This window comes from Triticum aestivum, chromosome 7B (genome assembly GCF_018294505.1).
Source record: "Triticum aestivum cultivar Chinese Spring chromosome 7B, IWGSC CS RefSeq v2.1, whole genome shotgun sequence".
NCBI classification, from domain to species: Eukaryota; Viridiplantae; Streptophyta; class Magnoliopsida; order Poales; family Poaceae; genus Triticum; species Triticum aestivum.
Window position 1 is genome coordinate 697,976,935 of NC_057813.1, and position 17,422 is coordinate 697,994,356.

General features: G+C 39.2%; 1 long non-coding RNA gene across 3 annotated transcripts; it reads left to right on the forward strand.

Moving 5' to 3' along the window:
• Positions 1-12,843: 12,843 nt before the first annotated feature.
• LOC123158996 (uncharacterized) lies at positions 12,844-16,502 on the forward strand. 3 transcript variants are annotated; one of them, XR_006479432.1, is made up of 6 exons: positions 12,844-13,033; positions 13,125-13,254; positions 13,388-13,484; positions 13,786-13,877; positions 16,153-16,222; positions 16,359-16,502. It is a non-coding gene; the product is annotated as an uncharacterized lncRNA (long non-coding RNA). The 3 variants fall into 3 exon arrangements; XR_006479431.1 differs by lacking the exon at positions 16,359-16,502 and having other exon boundaries at positions 16,153-16,348; XR_006479430.1 differs by lacking the exons at positions 16,153-16,222; positions 16,359-16,502 and having other exon boundaries at positions 13,786-15,715.
• The last annotated feature ends 920 nt before the right edge of the window (positions 16,503-17,422 follow it).

Consider the following 17,422-nt stretch of genomic DNA (forward strand, 5'->3'; position numbering starts at 1 on the left):
ATATCTCAGTGCCATTGGTTCACTAATGTATCTAGCAAACTGCACTGGACCTGACATAGCATTTGCAGTTAATTTACTGGCTAGATACAACACATCACCAACGAAAAGACATTGGGTTGGTGTGAAGAATATTTTTAGATATCTTCAGGGCACAAAAGATCTTGGTTTATTCTATCTGAAAAATCAAGAGATAACCATGGTGGGGTATTGCGATGCTGAATACTTGTCAGATCCCCATGAAGCCGGATCGCAGACTGGTTTTGTCTTCTTACATGGAGGTATGGCCTTCTCTTGGAAGTCAACAAAGCAAAGCTTAGTGGCAACGTCCACCAATCATTCTGAGATAATTGCTTTGTTCGAAGCATCACATGAATGTGTATGGCTTCGCAGAAAGATGAACTTTGCCCAAAGTTCAAGAGGGATTGGTTCGATGAAATCACCCACCATTATCTATGAAGATAGTGCTGCTTGTATTGCACAAATGTAGACGGGTTATATTAAGAGGAATATTATAAAACATATTTCTCCAAGATTATTTTATCCCTATGATCTTCAGGAGAAGGGGGAGATAAATATTTTACAAACGAAGTCATGCGATAATCTCGCTGGTCTATTTACGAAGTCCTTACATGTAAATGGAATTAGTATGAGACGACTTCGAGATTTGTAAAATTCAGTGGGAAAAATCTCCTAGGATATAAGCTGTTAAGATCATGAGATCTTTAGTATTGCACTCTTTCTCTTTGGGAGTTTTTCGAAATGGTTTCTCATGTAAGGTTTTTAATGAGGCAATATAAATGCAAGCATGGACGACATATGTCTTTTTCTCCCTATTTTCCCACTGGGTTTATAGAAGGAGTTTTTCATGGCATATTGTATGTTTTCTTCTCAATTTTTCCCACAGGGTTTTGGAGGATAATATTTCAAGGATGACTAGTCTCAAAGACAAGCGACGATTACGGGAGTATTAGAATTTAAACTAGTTCTATAATTAGGGATAATCCTCCCTTTGTGTAAACTGCCGTCGGTTTGGGTATGGCGTCCGCTCGTGGCGACGGTTCCCTATTGTATATAATCCTTGAATCATCAATGAAAGAGACACTTCGGTAAAAAAAAAATCACCGCAAAAAAAAGACAAAAGACAAATAAGACACCTCGTTCTTCCACATAGATTAAATGTTCTTGGCCGTTAATTCTTAGATATAAAAGGTTGAAATTTAATTTAAAGATATAACCCTACACACAAATATTTGTGTACAGATAGATATTGCGGTGAACATGTAAAATCTGTCACGTCCTATGATTGGAAAGTGCAATCATAATCACGTAATGAGACCAACACGTACAATTATTGTGACTTTCCATAATATATGCCCACACGTACAACTGTCTATTTTTTTGTGAAACTACATCTATCTATCCTTCAAAAGGATATAAGCGCGTTATGTCAAAAGAAATGATGTGCTATGGAAAATAGCATTGGCCTTAAAATATGCTATTACCATGATATATCGTGCTAGGTGGACAGTGGTATCCCCAACCCACCAGGGTTCAAATCCTGGTGCTCGCATTATTCCTGGATTTATTTCAGGATTTTCGGCGATGCGCTTTCAGTGGGAGGAGACTTCCCGTCGACGACGAGGCGCCTACGGTGACTTCGTAAATCTCAAGATGATATGCCGGCTCAGTCTCTCGGAGGTGCTCATAGGGGTAGGGTGTGCGTGTGTGTGTTCATAGGGGTGAGTGTATGCGCGTGTATATGAGCGCTTGTGTCTGTACTGATGCTAAAAAAAAGTGAGACATTGTACACTAATTTATTTAGCGAAACAATTCTCAGCACGCTATAGAGTGTTATTAGCTGTGCTATAGCATGCTATTTTTTTTAATGCTTGTTATACAAGAGGGGCGCCCTTTCGTGGTTGCAAAGGAATATATATGTTTTGACCTTGTTTATCTATTCTTTGCACTATGTTCTATGTTTTGGTGGAGCCTAGGGCAAAGTCGGCGACATGGATTTGTAAGGCTATATATAGGTATGAGTAGTACATAGTATATGTGTCTATTTCCACATGTAAAGTGTTCTTCCTACCACACATTCTTACTTTGAGATGTCTAATAATGATATGGATTTACTAATTCTCATCTAAATGAGAATTAGCTATGTCAAATCTAAGTTTCCCACCACATAATCAAAGTGCTATAATATTCGTTCAAACTAGTGATCTAAGCCTCCCACCACATGTTCCGGTGTGTTTCGTTCATGTTCTGGGCCGTATTGGCTTTTTTCTTTTAATATTTTTGTCGGTTGTTTTCCAGGTTTGTTGGATGCGGTGTTGAAATTTTCATTTTCCTTTATTATTGATATGGAGAGTGACTTTATGCCCAAAAAGAAAAAGATGTGGAGAGTGAATGGCGTAATAGCTAATGGAGAGAAGTGGGGAGTGACAAAGCACGTTACTAATCACATGGGAATTTTCCGTTTTAGTTTTAGTTTTTCTTTTTTTCTGGACAATTTTTTGTTTTAGGAAGGACAAGTTTGTAAACTGGATTAGCTCTTTTCTGCAAAAGTATAAGGATGGATGAAATGGAACTTTTTAATAAAAAATCATGACCACTAGACATGCAACTACGTGCGTTGTAACTCCTCTACAATTATACACAGCACATATACTACACAAGCGCAAACTGGAAAACAAAATTGTAATTGGGGAGAGAACATCGATCAGTTCTACGTTGACCACTAGATGCAACTGCATGCATCATAACCCGACTACAACTGCACATGACACATATACCACACAACTGCAAGGATATAACAAAGCCGTAAAACAAATAGATGTGCCATAATGCATGTCATGTGGTGCTAGGAGATGCCTTGGGACGGCATTGCATTTCTTTTCGTGCTTTGTCCTTTTATTGCCCCCCCCCCCCCCCGAGAACAACATGTGTAATTTGCCCCCTTCTATCTCGGTTGCATATGTCCATCCTTTACATGCAACATGTGCCTAGCCTGACCTACTTGCATGTCCACTCTTGACACACAATTTGCCGTCAACTTGACCCAGTCAGTGGCGGTTGCACGATCCAAAGTTTGTGATGTCACGTTAGCTTGTGTAGTCAATTTCCTAAAGTTGTTTGTTCAGCAGTGTAATATACATGCCTATAGTGACTTAATTTACGAAATTCTTATGTAGTCATATGACTACACATCTACAACGTGGCTTCGCCACCGGAACAGTTGCATGTCTAGTCTCGACACACAACTTCTTGCCTAATCTGACCCAGTTGCATGTCCACGTTCAACATGCAACTCTACCCGTCCCATCCCAATTGCATGTCCACCTTCAACATGCAACTCCCTCATCTCAACCCAGTTGCATTTCCGTCCTCGACATGCAACTCCCCTCGTCTTGACACAGTTGCATGTCCATCCTCAACATGCAACTTGCCCCGATGAACGAACCCATTTGCATGTGAAATCATGATGCTCAACTCCGCCCCAACCTAGTTTGATGTCCACCCTCGACTCACAACTTGCCCTCAATCACCAGGCCAGTTGCATGTCCACCCTTGACACGCAACTTTGCCCCGACCCAACCAAGTTGCATGTCCACCCCCGATGTGTAGCCCCCCTGACCTGACCCGGTTGCATATCCACTTTCGACATGCAACTTGCCCCCCTGAGCTGACCCAGTTGCATATCCACCTTCGACATGCAACTTCCCCCTTTTGATCCAATTGCATGTCCATCCTTGACACGCAACTTGCCCTTGACTTGACCCAATTGCATCTCCACTATTGACACGCAGCATGCCCTCAACCTGACCGAGTGGCATGTCCACTCTCAACACGCAACTTCCCGTCTAACCTGACCAGTTGCATGTCCACCTTCGACATGCACCCCACTCCCCCGCCCCAACCTAGTTGCATGTCAAACCTTGACACGCAACTCCACCCCAACCCAGTTACATGTTCATACTCGATACACTACTTGTCCTCTAATCTGGACCTAGTAGTGTTTCCATCATCGATACAGAACTTGCGCCCTCCCTTGACCCCAACCCAGTTGCATGTCCATACTAAACATGCAACTTGCCACGACAACCAGACCCCAATTTGTATATGAAACCTTGACATGCAACTCCACCCTGACCTAGTTGGATGTTCAACCTTGACATGTGACTTATCCCTCGGACCCCCGACCTACTTGCATGTCCACCCTTGACACACAACTTTGGCCCCACCCCAACCTCGACATAGTTGAATGACAAACATTGACACGCAACTCCACCCCACCTACTTGCATGTCCACCCTCGACACACAACTTTCCCCCGTTTGATCCAATTGCATGTTCACTCTCGACACACAACTTGCCCCGACCCGACCAAGTTGCATGCCCACATTCGTCATGCAACTTGCTTCGCCTTCCTTGACCCACCCAATTGCCTCGTCGACCCAGTTGCATTTCCACCTTCGACATCCAACTTGCCCCCGACCCAACTTACTTGCATGTCAAACCTAGACACACAGCTCTACCTGACCAGTTGCATGTCGGCCCTCCACATGTAACTTGCCCACTGACCTGACCTAGTTGCGGGCCCACACTTGAGCCGCAACTTGCTCCCCAACCTGACCCCATCGCATGCCCACACTCGACATGTCACTTGGCCCGAACACCGACTTGCATGTCCACACTCGATACTCAACATACCCCTGAATCCAATCGAGTTGTACGTTTACACTCACAGGTCACAACAACTTGCCCCTTGTCCCATTTGCACGTACAATACAACTGCAACTGCAAAGCGCCCAATTCAAACTTTTTAAAATATGTGAAATCATTTTTAAATAACATTGAACATATTGTAAATGCATGGTGAATATTTTTTAAATAAACAATTCACATTTTATATACAAGTAAACCATTTCTATGAACAATTTTTGAATAACATTCAACACTTTTAATGGATGAAGAACAATTTTTAAATATGTGATAACCACATTTTAAAGAACATTGACAATTTTTGCGCGACGATAATTGTTTTAATACTCGGTGAATATTTTTAAATATAACTAAAATATTAAATACATCATAAAAATTCAAAATAATTTGAGTATTTTTTGAATGCACAAGGAGCTTTTTCAAAAAAACACAAAGAACATTAAATTTGCAAGCTTCTTTTAGTTCCATTGTTATTTATAAGTTTCATGGATTTAAAAAAATGTATGCATATTTTAATTACGTGAACTTATTTTAAATTTCTTGTGATTGTTTTTCTAATATTTATATAGTTGACCATGCGACACACACAAAAATAACCTGTGGTGTTCCATTCAGAATCAAACCTGTGGTGTACGTTGCCTATCAAAAAGAAAATAACATAATGCAACCATTTTTTTCCTTTTTTAGGGTAGCAACCACTTTTCCAGGTGCGTCTGTACTGTGCATGGGACTTTTTGCAACTTTTTCTAAGCCCAGATATGGCCCGTCTGATTCTTAATTGCCTCGTTGCCGCTCGTTGCGGCAAATAGTCGACCCGACACACAGGGGCAGATCTGACGAACATTCGGATGGGCCAGCCCGTTCAACGTTTGTGCGAATCCGGTTTTAGGAATCTTCTAGGTGGTTCCCAGCCGGTTTTTTGGTTTCGGGAACCTTCTAGGAGGTTCCTGAACCGGATTTTCAATTTCCTTTTTTTTTACTTTTTGTTTCTTTTCTTTTTCTATTTCTTTTTCTTTTTCATTTAAAATTTTTCTTTTCTTTTTCTGTTTTCTTTTCATTTCTTTGCTCTTTCGTTTTTCCTTTTTTCATGTATCTTTTGTTTCCAAAATTTGCTCTCAGCTTCAGAAAATGTTCACAAATTTCAGAAAATGTTCCCATTTTCAAATTTGCTTCATAATTTCAAAAAATGTTTGTATTTCAAAAAGTCTTTCAATAATTTCAAAAAATGTTCTTCTTTTAAATTTTGTTCACAATTTCAAAAAATGTGTGGTAAATTCAAAAAAATGATCTTGTTTCAGATTTTGCTCACAATTCCAAAAAAAGTTCATGCTTTGAAAAACTGTTCAGGAATTTCATAAAATGTCCCTTTTTTCAAATTTTGATTACAATTTCAAAAAAATGTTTGTGCTTCAAAAAGAAATTCAGGAATTTCGAGAAAGATTCTTGTTTTAATTATTGTCCAAAATTTCAGAAACTCTTCGTGTTTTGATAAAACTGTTCCATAAATTCAATAAAATGTTCTCGTTTTCAAATATTTGTTACGTTCATGATTTGAATTTTTTTTCATGAATTTCAAAAATGCTCCCGTTTTCCAATTTTGTTCACAATTTCAAATAATGTAATTGTTCCAAAAAGTCTTTCAGGAATTTCAAAAAGGTTCTTGTTCTAATTTTTGTTCACAATTTTAAAAAAATGTTCATGTTTTAAAAAATGTCCATGTTTTAGAAAATGTTCAGTAAATTCAAAATAATGTTCTCGTTTTCAAACATTTGTCACGTTCATGTTTTGAAAATATGTTCACGAATTTCATAAAATGTTCCGATTTTCAAAAAAATTCACAATTCAAAAAATGTTTATGTTTCAAAAAGTCTTTGAGGAGTTTTATATAAAATTCTTGTTTTAAATTTTTTTCACAATTTCAAAAAAGCGTTCGTGTTTTAGAAAATGTCATTAATTTCAAAAAAATGTTCACAATTTCAAATCTTTGTTATGTTCATGTTTAAACAAATATTCTCTTTATCAAAATATGTTCAGAATATCATTTATAAAATGTTTATGTTTCAGAAAATTTACAGGATTTTAAAAATATGTTCTCATTTTCCAATATTTGCTCACCATGTCAGAAAAATGTTCGTGCTTCAAAAAATGTTCAAGAATTTCAGAAAATGTTTCCTATTTTCAAAGAAAATAACAATGATAGGAAAATTTCAATTTTTCCAAGAATTGTTCATGTTTTAGAAAACTGTTAGGTTTTGTAAAAATGTCCGTGTTTTTCTAAATTCGGATTAGAAAAATGTTCACATTTTTTAGAAAATAAGCTTAGATTATCAGAAAATATTTGTGTCATTTCGAATTGTTTGAAAATTTCAAGAAATGTTTCTAAAATCTTAACCCTTTTGGATGTTATTATAGTCTCTCGTGCTTAAATATTCTGTAGCACCTTTGTGGTCGAGTGGCTAACTGGTTGTGGTCTGCTCTGTGGTGTGCGCGAGATGGTGGGATCGACTCCTAGCGTATGTGATTTTATTTTCGGGCGACTCCTAGCGTATGTGATTTTATTTTCGGGCGTGCGCGGTAGAGGTGGCTTTAACGTCGATGGCCCGGCCCAGTCGTGCATCGCGCGTGTGCGTAGTGCAGGACCTGCCTCCTTTCTCGTTAAAATATGCAATGTGTACAATTTTTTTGAGGGTTAATGTGTACCATTTTTTAGAAGCCTTTTTACTAAAAAAAGATTTTACCCACACGTGATTTTTTTTGTCTCGTGCATCAACAAAGTTTTTTTTTTTGAGTCGGTGCAACAAGAAGCTCATATTAGACCTGGACTATTGCCGTTGTTCTTGTCATAGTAAGCTTTGTGTTATCGGGGTGGAGGCCTTTTGGTGTGCTGGAGGGTGGCCGGCAAGAGAAAACAATGTCAAAAACAAACACAACAAAAAGAAGTGGGGACAACGAATGTCCACGTGACATCATTTAGATGTAATATAACTATGTCACATCTAGATGAGGCTTAAATAGACCCATTGTGATATTACTGAAGCAATGTCATATTATGACAAGAAGATTAAAATAATGACAAGATCAAGCTGGTATGATTATCTTCAATAAGAACATTAATTCCAATGAACCTATGTCTCCATCAACAATAATGCTTCAGTGCTTCAGAAAGAAACTAAAAAAAATCAATGCACTTCTTTGTGATTCAGTAAACTGGACCCATTTTCCCTTTTTCCTTTTCTCAGTTTCGGAAAGGAAGTAAATAAATATAATTAGAAGTTTAGAAATCGGAGCCCTAGCTAGGACCAAAGAGAGGAGTATAGATTGATAATGAGCATACCTTGTGGATGGCCAAAAGAGCGACGGGCTTGAACCTGACGAACCGCAGTTACATGCGGAGGGAGCCATGGCGTAGAACACAGGCACGCATACAATGCCCAACCGCAGTCGTCGGTGACTAAAGCAGGCATAGGCAGTCAGATAGAGCGATCAGTGATGGCGACAACGTTTGCTTTCCTCAACTGCGTGTTTTTAGGGGAAGCTCCGCTACCGGCTGCATTAGCTATACAGACCTAAGTCACATTTCCCAGCCGAAAAGCCTGGCCCAATTCCTCCTTGCTTCATCGTTCTCTTTTCTCTACTTTCTTACCGGGTTTAGCCCATCCACGAAGACTATATCTCGCTTATACAGAGTATAACTTGTGCCTTGATGAATCATTTTCTTTCCCCGTCCTAAACTAGGGCTGCTCATTTCATATTTTTTTCGATCGCTGGCCAGGTTCATGTTTGATGTTTGGTTATTTTTATTTTTCATTTTTTCCTTTTGGTTTTCTTTGTTTCTTCATGGTGTTCTTCATTTTTTTCTACTTTCCTTTTTTGTTCACTGTTCTTTAACGTTTTCACCAATTTCGTTTCTTTATCTTTTTTCTATATATTTTTCATTTTTCGTCCCAGTTTTCTTTTGGTTTTATTGTTTCTCTTGTTTTCTATATTTATTTATTGTTTTCATTGCGTTTATGTTTTGTACGGGTTTCCTCGTTTCTTTCATGCTTTTCATTGGTTTTTCTTCTCTTTCTTCTTGTTTTTCTTTCTTTCTCTGTTTCCATGGATTGTTTTGCTTTTCATTGGAACTTTCTTCGTCTTTCTTTGTTTCTTTGTTGGTTTTCATCATTTTTTAGTTTTTTTCTTCCTTCCATTTCTTCAGTTCCAACCCGTCTTCTTTTTCTCCTTCAACACTTGTTTACATTTTCCGTGTACATTAAGAATATTATTAAGCATGTTTAACATTTTTAAATACATGATTAACATTTATAATAAAATTATGCTTGATAAATACGTTCTTTATAAACATTGTAAATTTTTGGCATATACCAGGTTTTTGAAATACATATTTAACAATTTTAAATATATTATTCACATTTTTTATACACGAGCAAGATTTTTTAATAAATGCTCTACGTATTTCATATACATCAGTAACAGTTTCTATACATACTTAACATTTCGTCCAAATAGATGAATATTTTTTCAATTTTTCTGTTTGATGAATACTTTTATATACATATTTTATATTGTTATATATAGAAGGAACATTTTTATATGCATTTCACATAATTTTAATATTTGAATAACATTTATTTAGAGGAATAATATTTTATAAATTTATATTTTGATGTTCAATTGTTTTATGCATGTTCTACATTTTTCTTATACATCAGGAACATTCGGTATATGCATGTTTAACATTTTTTTAATACATGATAAACATTTTTCATATACACTATATTTTTTATAAATATTTCATATATATTACAAAGACATTTTCTAAAAATTTAAGACTTTTCAAATGCTTAATCAAAAAATTCAAATACTTGATGATTTTTTAAATTAAATGATGAACCTTTTTCATAAATACTGTATATTTTTTGTATACATTTTTCGTGTACATGAGAAACAATTTCTCTATACACAGCACATTTATAATTTTAATATGCTTGGTTAACATATTTTTGAAATTTTTTATGTAAAAAATTGTAATATATATCTTTACAAAATTTGGAAGTATAAACATAAATCTTTCCCTAATAATAAAGCACGGATTGACTCCGTAGGTTCACCGTTACAATACGCTTCTTCCCGTGAATTTATGCTTTCAATTTTTTTTCACCTATTTCAGTTTTTTTCACCTATATTATTTTCTACATCGGAGATGGTATTATTAATCCAAAAATGTTTAATTCGAGAATTTTATCCATTCACGTGTGGGCCGCTTGCCATGTGAATTTTATACGTTCACGTGTGGGCCGCTTGCCATGTCCACTTTGCTGGTCTGACTCCCTCGCTGTTATCGGCCCGTGTTGAATAATCCCACCTTGCCCCGTCCAGCAAATCCCACTGGTTTATATACTTTTACAGATTGGTCGTCAACAAGCCAAGCAACAGGAGCTCGATGAGATTGAACGGAACAACAATGATTACGTTGAGCAGAGGTTGATGCGGTGACGTGTTGTGGTGGCACGCTGGACCTGAACGGAAAATTCACGAGCGAAGAAATAGGAGCAGGAAGGAGGGCAGCTGGGGTAGCCTGAGAAATAGGAGACGTGGTCGAGGGTGAGGCCGTACACCATCCAGGACAAGTGCGAGGCGAGAGGAGAGGAGGTCAAGGGGTCGAGGGTGAGGGCGTACACCAGCTAGGACAAAACAAGAAAAACAAGCAAAAAGATAGCAACAACAAAAAACTAAAAATAAAAACTAAATAGTAACAATGAAAAGTAAAAAGTAAAAAAAAAGATAGCGAGGCAGTGGCCTCCCACGCACTGGGCCGGCCCATTTGGGAAGGCGCCTGAAGCGAGCCAACGCTCTATCTCGCTTGAAGCGAGACATAGTCGTGCCCGAGCCCATCTCCCTCGCAGCCTCTCTTTTACTTATTTTAATTTCTTTCACGCTTGGGCTGAGCACAACTGCTACTTGAATGTACACATAAATGGGCACATGCTAGGCCAAGGCCCTAGGCGGTCGCCCCTACAGCCCAAGCCTTCATGCCAAGAGGAACTCAATGCCGACCAGGCCGTGCATGAACAATCCGCCAAAGTAGCCCACGATGACTCAACTCCGACGTTCGCAAGATTGTCGGTGTGGGCGCGAGATGGGCGGCACTAGCTGGAGCACAGGTCGGCTACGCCATCCTATTCCTCTTGCAGTTCATTCCAGATGAAATGAGGCGCTATGGTGGTCCGCGTTTAGTAGGAGCCCCCAAGGGCGAAGACGGAACCAGCGAGGGAGAAAAAGGTGGCGAGAGGTCAGTACAGCTGCATGATGGGCGCGCGCGCACACACATAGAGAGAGAGAGAGAGAGAGAGAGAGAGAGAGAGAGAGAGAGATTTTGTTCGGCTTCCAGAATTTGAGCCGGTGAGGCGAGTTTAAAAGTTTTGGGGCAAAGGATAGGTATGGCTTAATGTTTTGAGGAGTTAAAGCTCTTTAGGTGAAGGGTTCAGATGCTCTTAGGACTCTACTATTTCTTAAAGCATTGAAGGTTACCAAGGGATGTTTAAAATCATGTTTGTCGTTTTGTTGGTATCATCATCGAATCGAATACATCTTCTAGATAGTCAGAGATAATGTACACCCACTCCATACCAAATCAAGGATCGTGCCACCTCTAGTTGGAGGGTAGAGGAGAGGCTTCTGGCGGTGGTGTGGAGGAGGGAACCGTGGATCGGAGGAAAAGGGGATGGAAGGAGAGCGAGTGTGGTGGGCATAAGGGAGATGAGGATAGGGGCATTTTTGTCCTTGGACCTAACATCTCGCATGTGACATTGTTGAAGTAGTACAATGGATGACTGTCACGGAAGACATTGAAGATTGACACGATGTCAAATAGAAAGAGAACATTCTTAGGGCCAAATAGAGAAGCCAGTTTTACTCTTTGTTTTGGATAACACCTCCCCATATATTAATTAATTAGAAAAATATTACAACCATTTCTTACATAATAAGTCATACAGGGCGGACAACTATAAGAAAAATACCATCGGACCTATTATAAAACTAAACATCACACTCTCGTGCGCCACCCCATTGGCTTGACGATTGGCCTTAGACATCTTAACTCTATCCAAAAGATTAATGATGCTCAGAGCTTCCTTCTTCATATCAATAAGGGGACCTATCAAGGTTTTCGTTTGCACGGAAAGAGGCCACAAATGCACAATCACTTTCTAAAATAATTGACATGTGAAGGGTGATACCGATCGACGTAAAAAATGGCGAGGCACGCCCAAATCTCGGCTTCATCCGCAATGGTGCACAACCCAATAAAATTCCATGAAGATATGACAAGGTCGCCAGAAGCTCGTTTCAATTAGTGTCAAGTAGGCAATTCTCTTTACAAAGTACCAGCAAAAGAAACATTTTACAATGTAAGCCCATGAACTGGTAGAAGCTATATGTGCGATAGCATTGTGGACAACCATGTGTTTTGTTGCAATGGATGACCTTTGGTCAGAACTCTATTATTACTTGCTTAAGCGTTGTATCGAATACAACTTCTGGACCATTTTTTGTGTGAATCAGTCATAGGATGGGGGGATCCCCACCTGTATACCGATCTCAATTAAAAAACAAACAAAAAACTGAACCAGTTTTTATGTGAAAAACTTGATTAAAAAAACCATGATTCAATTAATGTGAGAAACCGGATCAAAAATGTTTACAACTTGAGAGGCAATACGTTTTTTTCTTTTCTTCAGGACGTCATGGAGAATCTGCATCTCGGCCCTTTGTTTAGTGCAGTAGCAGGACTGTGTGAGTTCAGTTGACTGTCTAAGGGTTGACTCCTGCAACGAACAAGATATAGTGTGTGTGGTGGACTGGTGGCCCGTATCTTTATCCTTGGCGTGTGTTCTTTATAGTTTTATGAGTAGATAAGGTGCATCAATAAACAGAAGCACAGATCCACTCAAAAATAAAACAGAAGCACAGAAGTTGTCACTCGAATCACTTGGTCCACAAATAAGGCCCATTTGTCTGTGGGTCTGTGGTGCAGCGTGCGTGCCGCAGGTGCAGCCGGAATATCCTATTTGACGCGTTTTGCGTCAAATTGTCGAGGTACCGCACACCCCTTTGACTTGTTTGGGCCGGCCTGTTTATTTCCTGTTCGCTGTCCCCCTTCCTCCCTCGACCGCTTCATTCGTTGTCTACAGAGAAGCTTTCCCTTTCTCCTTCGTGCCTGGATCCCCTTTTCCTCCGTCGTTCGGCCGCTTTTATCACCTGCTTCTTCCTCCGGGATCCTACTCCGGCAAGAGACCGCCGACCTCGTAAGGCGCCGCCGGGTCGCTGTGCTTCCTTTTCATACGCGCCACCGCATCAGATCTGGCTGACTTCGTCACGTTGGATGTTTATTTGCAGGTCGCCGGTGTCTCCAGCGTCGGCGTCTGCATCGTCTAGGGTTCCGACAAGGTCGGCGTCGTCTAGGGTTCCGACAAAGTCGGCGTAGTCTAGGTCCCCGTCAAGCTTCGTCAAGCTCGGCGTCGACAAGGTAAACGCGCCCAAATTCCCCTGTTATGGACCTTGCTCGGCGTCGACAAGGTCCATCCCCGTACGTGCCGCTCTGCAGTGTCACCTGCACCGACGCTCCCATCTGACTATGTTCACCCCTTTGCCGGCGGCAGGTGCGATGGGCGGAGGCAGCGACGGGGAGTGGAGCTCGTTTGGATTGTAAACCAGAAGCTGTCCTCGGCATCCCGAGCTTGATTGCCGCCTTGGAAGGTAGCAAGTCTTATTCCCTAAAAAAGTCTTCTACGTACTAAACAAAACTGAATTCTCTCAGAAAGAAAGTTCTGAAATGAGGCATGTAAGTAGCAGGCTGAACTCAGATCCCATCCGACATGGACATGACATGCCGTGATGAATGATGATGCTTGTGTGATGAGCTGCGCAACTAGGCCAGCTTTGTTTTCATACACTATAGCTTGTCTCATGTTTTGGTCTGAATTATGTTTACTTTCTGAATGTGTGAGTTCTGGTTGGTTTCTGATTTCTGAATGTGTTGTGCTTTGTTCTTCTGCAGCCCATCCTGCACACGGGGGTAGGCGCGGACGTGAGGCTCCAGGGTGCTACTACCGCGTATGGCCGGCCCCGTAGTCCCGTGGATAAGCAGCGGTAGGGACATACATAGACTGAAATATGAACTCAACTGAACATCTGGACTCCTGAATCCGTGCATAATGTCATGTGGAGCGTTTTTTATTTGATTTGGATGTTTCTGAGATTAGACAAGGGGTTGTGTTTAGAGATTTCGGATTCAGAGGTATGATTCAGCATGCTATTGTTAGGAGGTTGTGTATTCTGGCACTTGGCCTTGGGATTTTTGCTTTTGTTTCTTGATGATCGTAGGGTGGTTTGTGTAGGTTGACGTAGAAGTTTTTCTATGTTTTAAAAATCTTACGTTTATTTTACGAATTTTGTAGCAGCAACATGGATTAGTTCTTGAGACTTGTTAGCATGTATATTAGGTTTTCTTCTATTCAGCCGGTGGTATGCATGCATCTATTAACATTTAGGTCGCTTGTCCATATTATAGGCTGGAGTAGTTTTGTAAATGCTAGGCCATGAATTTATTCACATGTTTGTATTGATAAACGATGCATGTGTTGCATCCTACCCGCACGACTTTGTTATTTTAATGTTGAAAAGTTTTCTTTAATTTGCATTTGATGCCGTGAATAGTCCTTTGCTTGCACAGTAGAGTGTTCTGGTGTTTTAGGTAATTTCCTCTGTTGCTCTAGGAGCAGCACTACCAATTTTTTTTCACACTATATTTGTGAAATTATACAAATAAGAATTCTGTGGTTAATTGCAGCATTTTGGGTGGACATAGTTAGTTAACAATGATTTTGTAGTATGGTGTCATTCATCTACCATACTTCTGTATCATTTTCCTTGCAAGTATTATCATAACATGATAATTCGTGGTGTTCTTGTCCTCTGTGTTGCTTAGCTCTTATTTGTTTGGGCACACACACAAAAGCAGAACTTGCCTAGCAATCCCTTTTAAGTACTAACATAGTTGTTTGATCTTTTTACTGTAATTGATATAGTTTGTTGACCTTTTTTCTATCCTAATGTATTTAATGTTTTCATTATCATGCTTTCTTCTGTGAATAGCACAACTATCAGTGATTCTAAATACTTGAATTATGGTCCTTGAATAACACTTGAATAATGTTCCTTGGAAAATGTTTCTCTACATACTTGAATTATGTCCCCTAATAATGTTCACTTCGAAATGTTCATTCAATAATGTTCCTTGGAAAATGTTCCGCCAATGACGTTCCCTACGAAATTGTTCCTTCAATATTTGATCCCTAAATTATGCCCCTTTCAATATGTTCCCTAAATAATGTTCCTTGGAAATTGTTCATCGAATAATGTTCCCTAAATACTTGAATTATGTTCCTTGAATAACACCTGAATAATGTTCCTTGGAAATAGTTCCCTAAATAATGTTCCGCCAATAATGATCCCTACAAAATTGTTCCTTCAATATTTGGTCCCTAAATTATGCCCATTTCAATAATGTTTCCTAAATAATGTTCCGTGGAAATTGTTCACCGAATAATGTTCCCTAAATACTTGAATTATGTCCCCTAATAGTGTTCACTTGGAACTATTCCTTCGATAAAGTTTTCCGCTCAATATTTTGTGATCCCTAAATAATGTTCCGCCAATAGTATTCCGCCAATAATGTTCCCTACAAAATTGTTCTTTTCATTTTTTCTTTCATAAATAATTTTCCTTTGAAACTGTTCCCTAAATAGTGTCCCCTAAATACTTGAATAATGTCCCCTAATAATGTTCATTTCGAAATGTTCCTTTGAATAATGTTTCTTCAATATTTTGGACCCTTTGTTCAAATAGTGTTCGCTAAATAATGATACTTGAAAAAAGTTTCCCTAATCTCTTTAATGTTCACTTCAAATTGTTCCTTCTATAATGTTCCCTACAAAATTGTTCCTTCAATATTTGGTCTATAAATAATGTTTCTTCAAAAATGTTCTCTACATAATGTTCCCTAAATACTTGAATAATGTTTCCCTAATAATGTTATATTTGGGAATGTTCCTTTGATAAAGTTTTTTGCTCAATTTTTTGTATGCCTCCAATAATGTTCCCTACAAAATTGTTCCTTTAATATTTGTTTCCTAAATAATGTTCCTTGGAAATACACAGAAACAACAGATTCCTTTTCCAGACTGTAACTTTCAAGGATAATGAAATTCAGCTTCCGTTTGTAACTTCTTTCCTGTAGAGACATGTTAGTTCTCCATTCCTTTTGTTCCAAGGATACTTGAGATTTTTGTACCTCCTTTTATCATGTTCTATGTACTGATAAGTACATTTTTCAGTTAGTCTAATCACATGTGTGTTTCAATAGGGTTTCCGAATTTTCAAGTGAAGCATTGAAGATCAATCATTTTTCATTTCCGCACATCAACTAAGCTTGGGTAACTTCATGGTGTTTCTTACCCAAAGAATTTGTAATTTACAAATGTTTACGCCTTATCTTTCTTTGCAAGAATATATGTGTCATGCATTTTCTCCCTAATTCCAACTATCCTTTTTTCCTTTCTTATTCTGAAGGGTGTCACTGGCATTATTACTACAATCGAAATTGCACTGTGAGAAGTGATTTGGAATCAAAGAGAAAATAACATGGGGAAAATGTTTCATGGTTCAGTGATTTTTTTCTCCATTTTCCTATTTTCAATCTCAACACAAACAGCAGAATCAGAACCAGAAATAGTTCCTGAAGAAGCTGAACCAGTTCAGTCTTAGGATTTATATACTCTTTCCGAAACATTTTTTTCCTCCATTTTTTTCTTCATGGTTCAATGATTTTTTCCTCTTTTTTTCTATTTTCAATCTCAACACAAACAACACAATGAGAACCAGAAACAAACCTGGAAGAAACAGTATAAACTTCCAAAAAAAGAAATAGTAGAAACAGTTTTCAAACTCAGTTGGGCGCGCGCTAGAAAAAAGAAACAAAGAACCAGTCGGGCGCGCGCTAGAAAGAAAGAACCGCGCGGGAAGAAGCATCGCGGCCCAGAAAGCCTGCGAACGAAGTCCCCTGTGCGAACTCTCGTCTACCTGACGCAGAAAGCGGCGTATAGGAACTCCCGTGCAGCCCAGCGTCGCTGTTCCTATCTCGCTGTTGGTGCTACTGCTGCTGCACGTCAACCGGGATGGGCAGGCTCGTCGCACTGACGCCACTACGATCGTGTCTGTTCGCTGTCTCTGCGGAGTGCGGATGCAGGTGTCCATGTGCATGTTCCTCACCGGTTCCTATTATTTTCCGTGCATTGCAAAGCTGCAAGTGTCAGGTGGTCTGACCGGTTTAGTATTCCTTCAAAACTTATCCAAAAGAAAAAAGTATTCCATCAAAACTAATCTAACATCGATCCCTGTCGCTTCTATCCATGATGGCACAAATATGGTTACACAATGTTTTATTAATGTGCACTATTTTGTTCAGTTGTGTATATTAGCATTCACCTAGTCAAGTCGTGAATCTCTGTTCAACAGTCTATGGTTTGTCTTTTGAACAAGCTTTGTCCTTTCGGTGGTTCTAGGTCAAAGGTTGGAATCATTGAGACCGGCGGTGGGCCTACTCCATGGATTTGAGCCTTTGACAGATCACATGA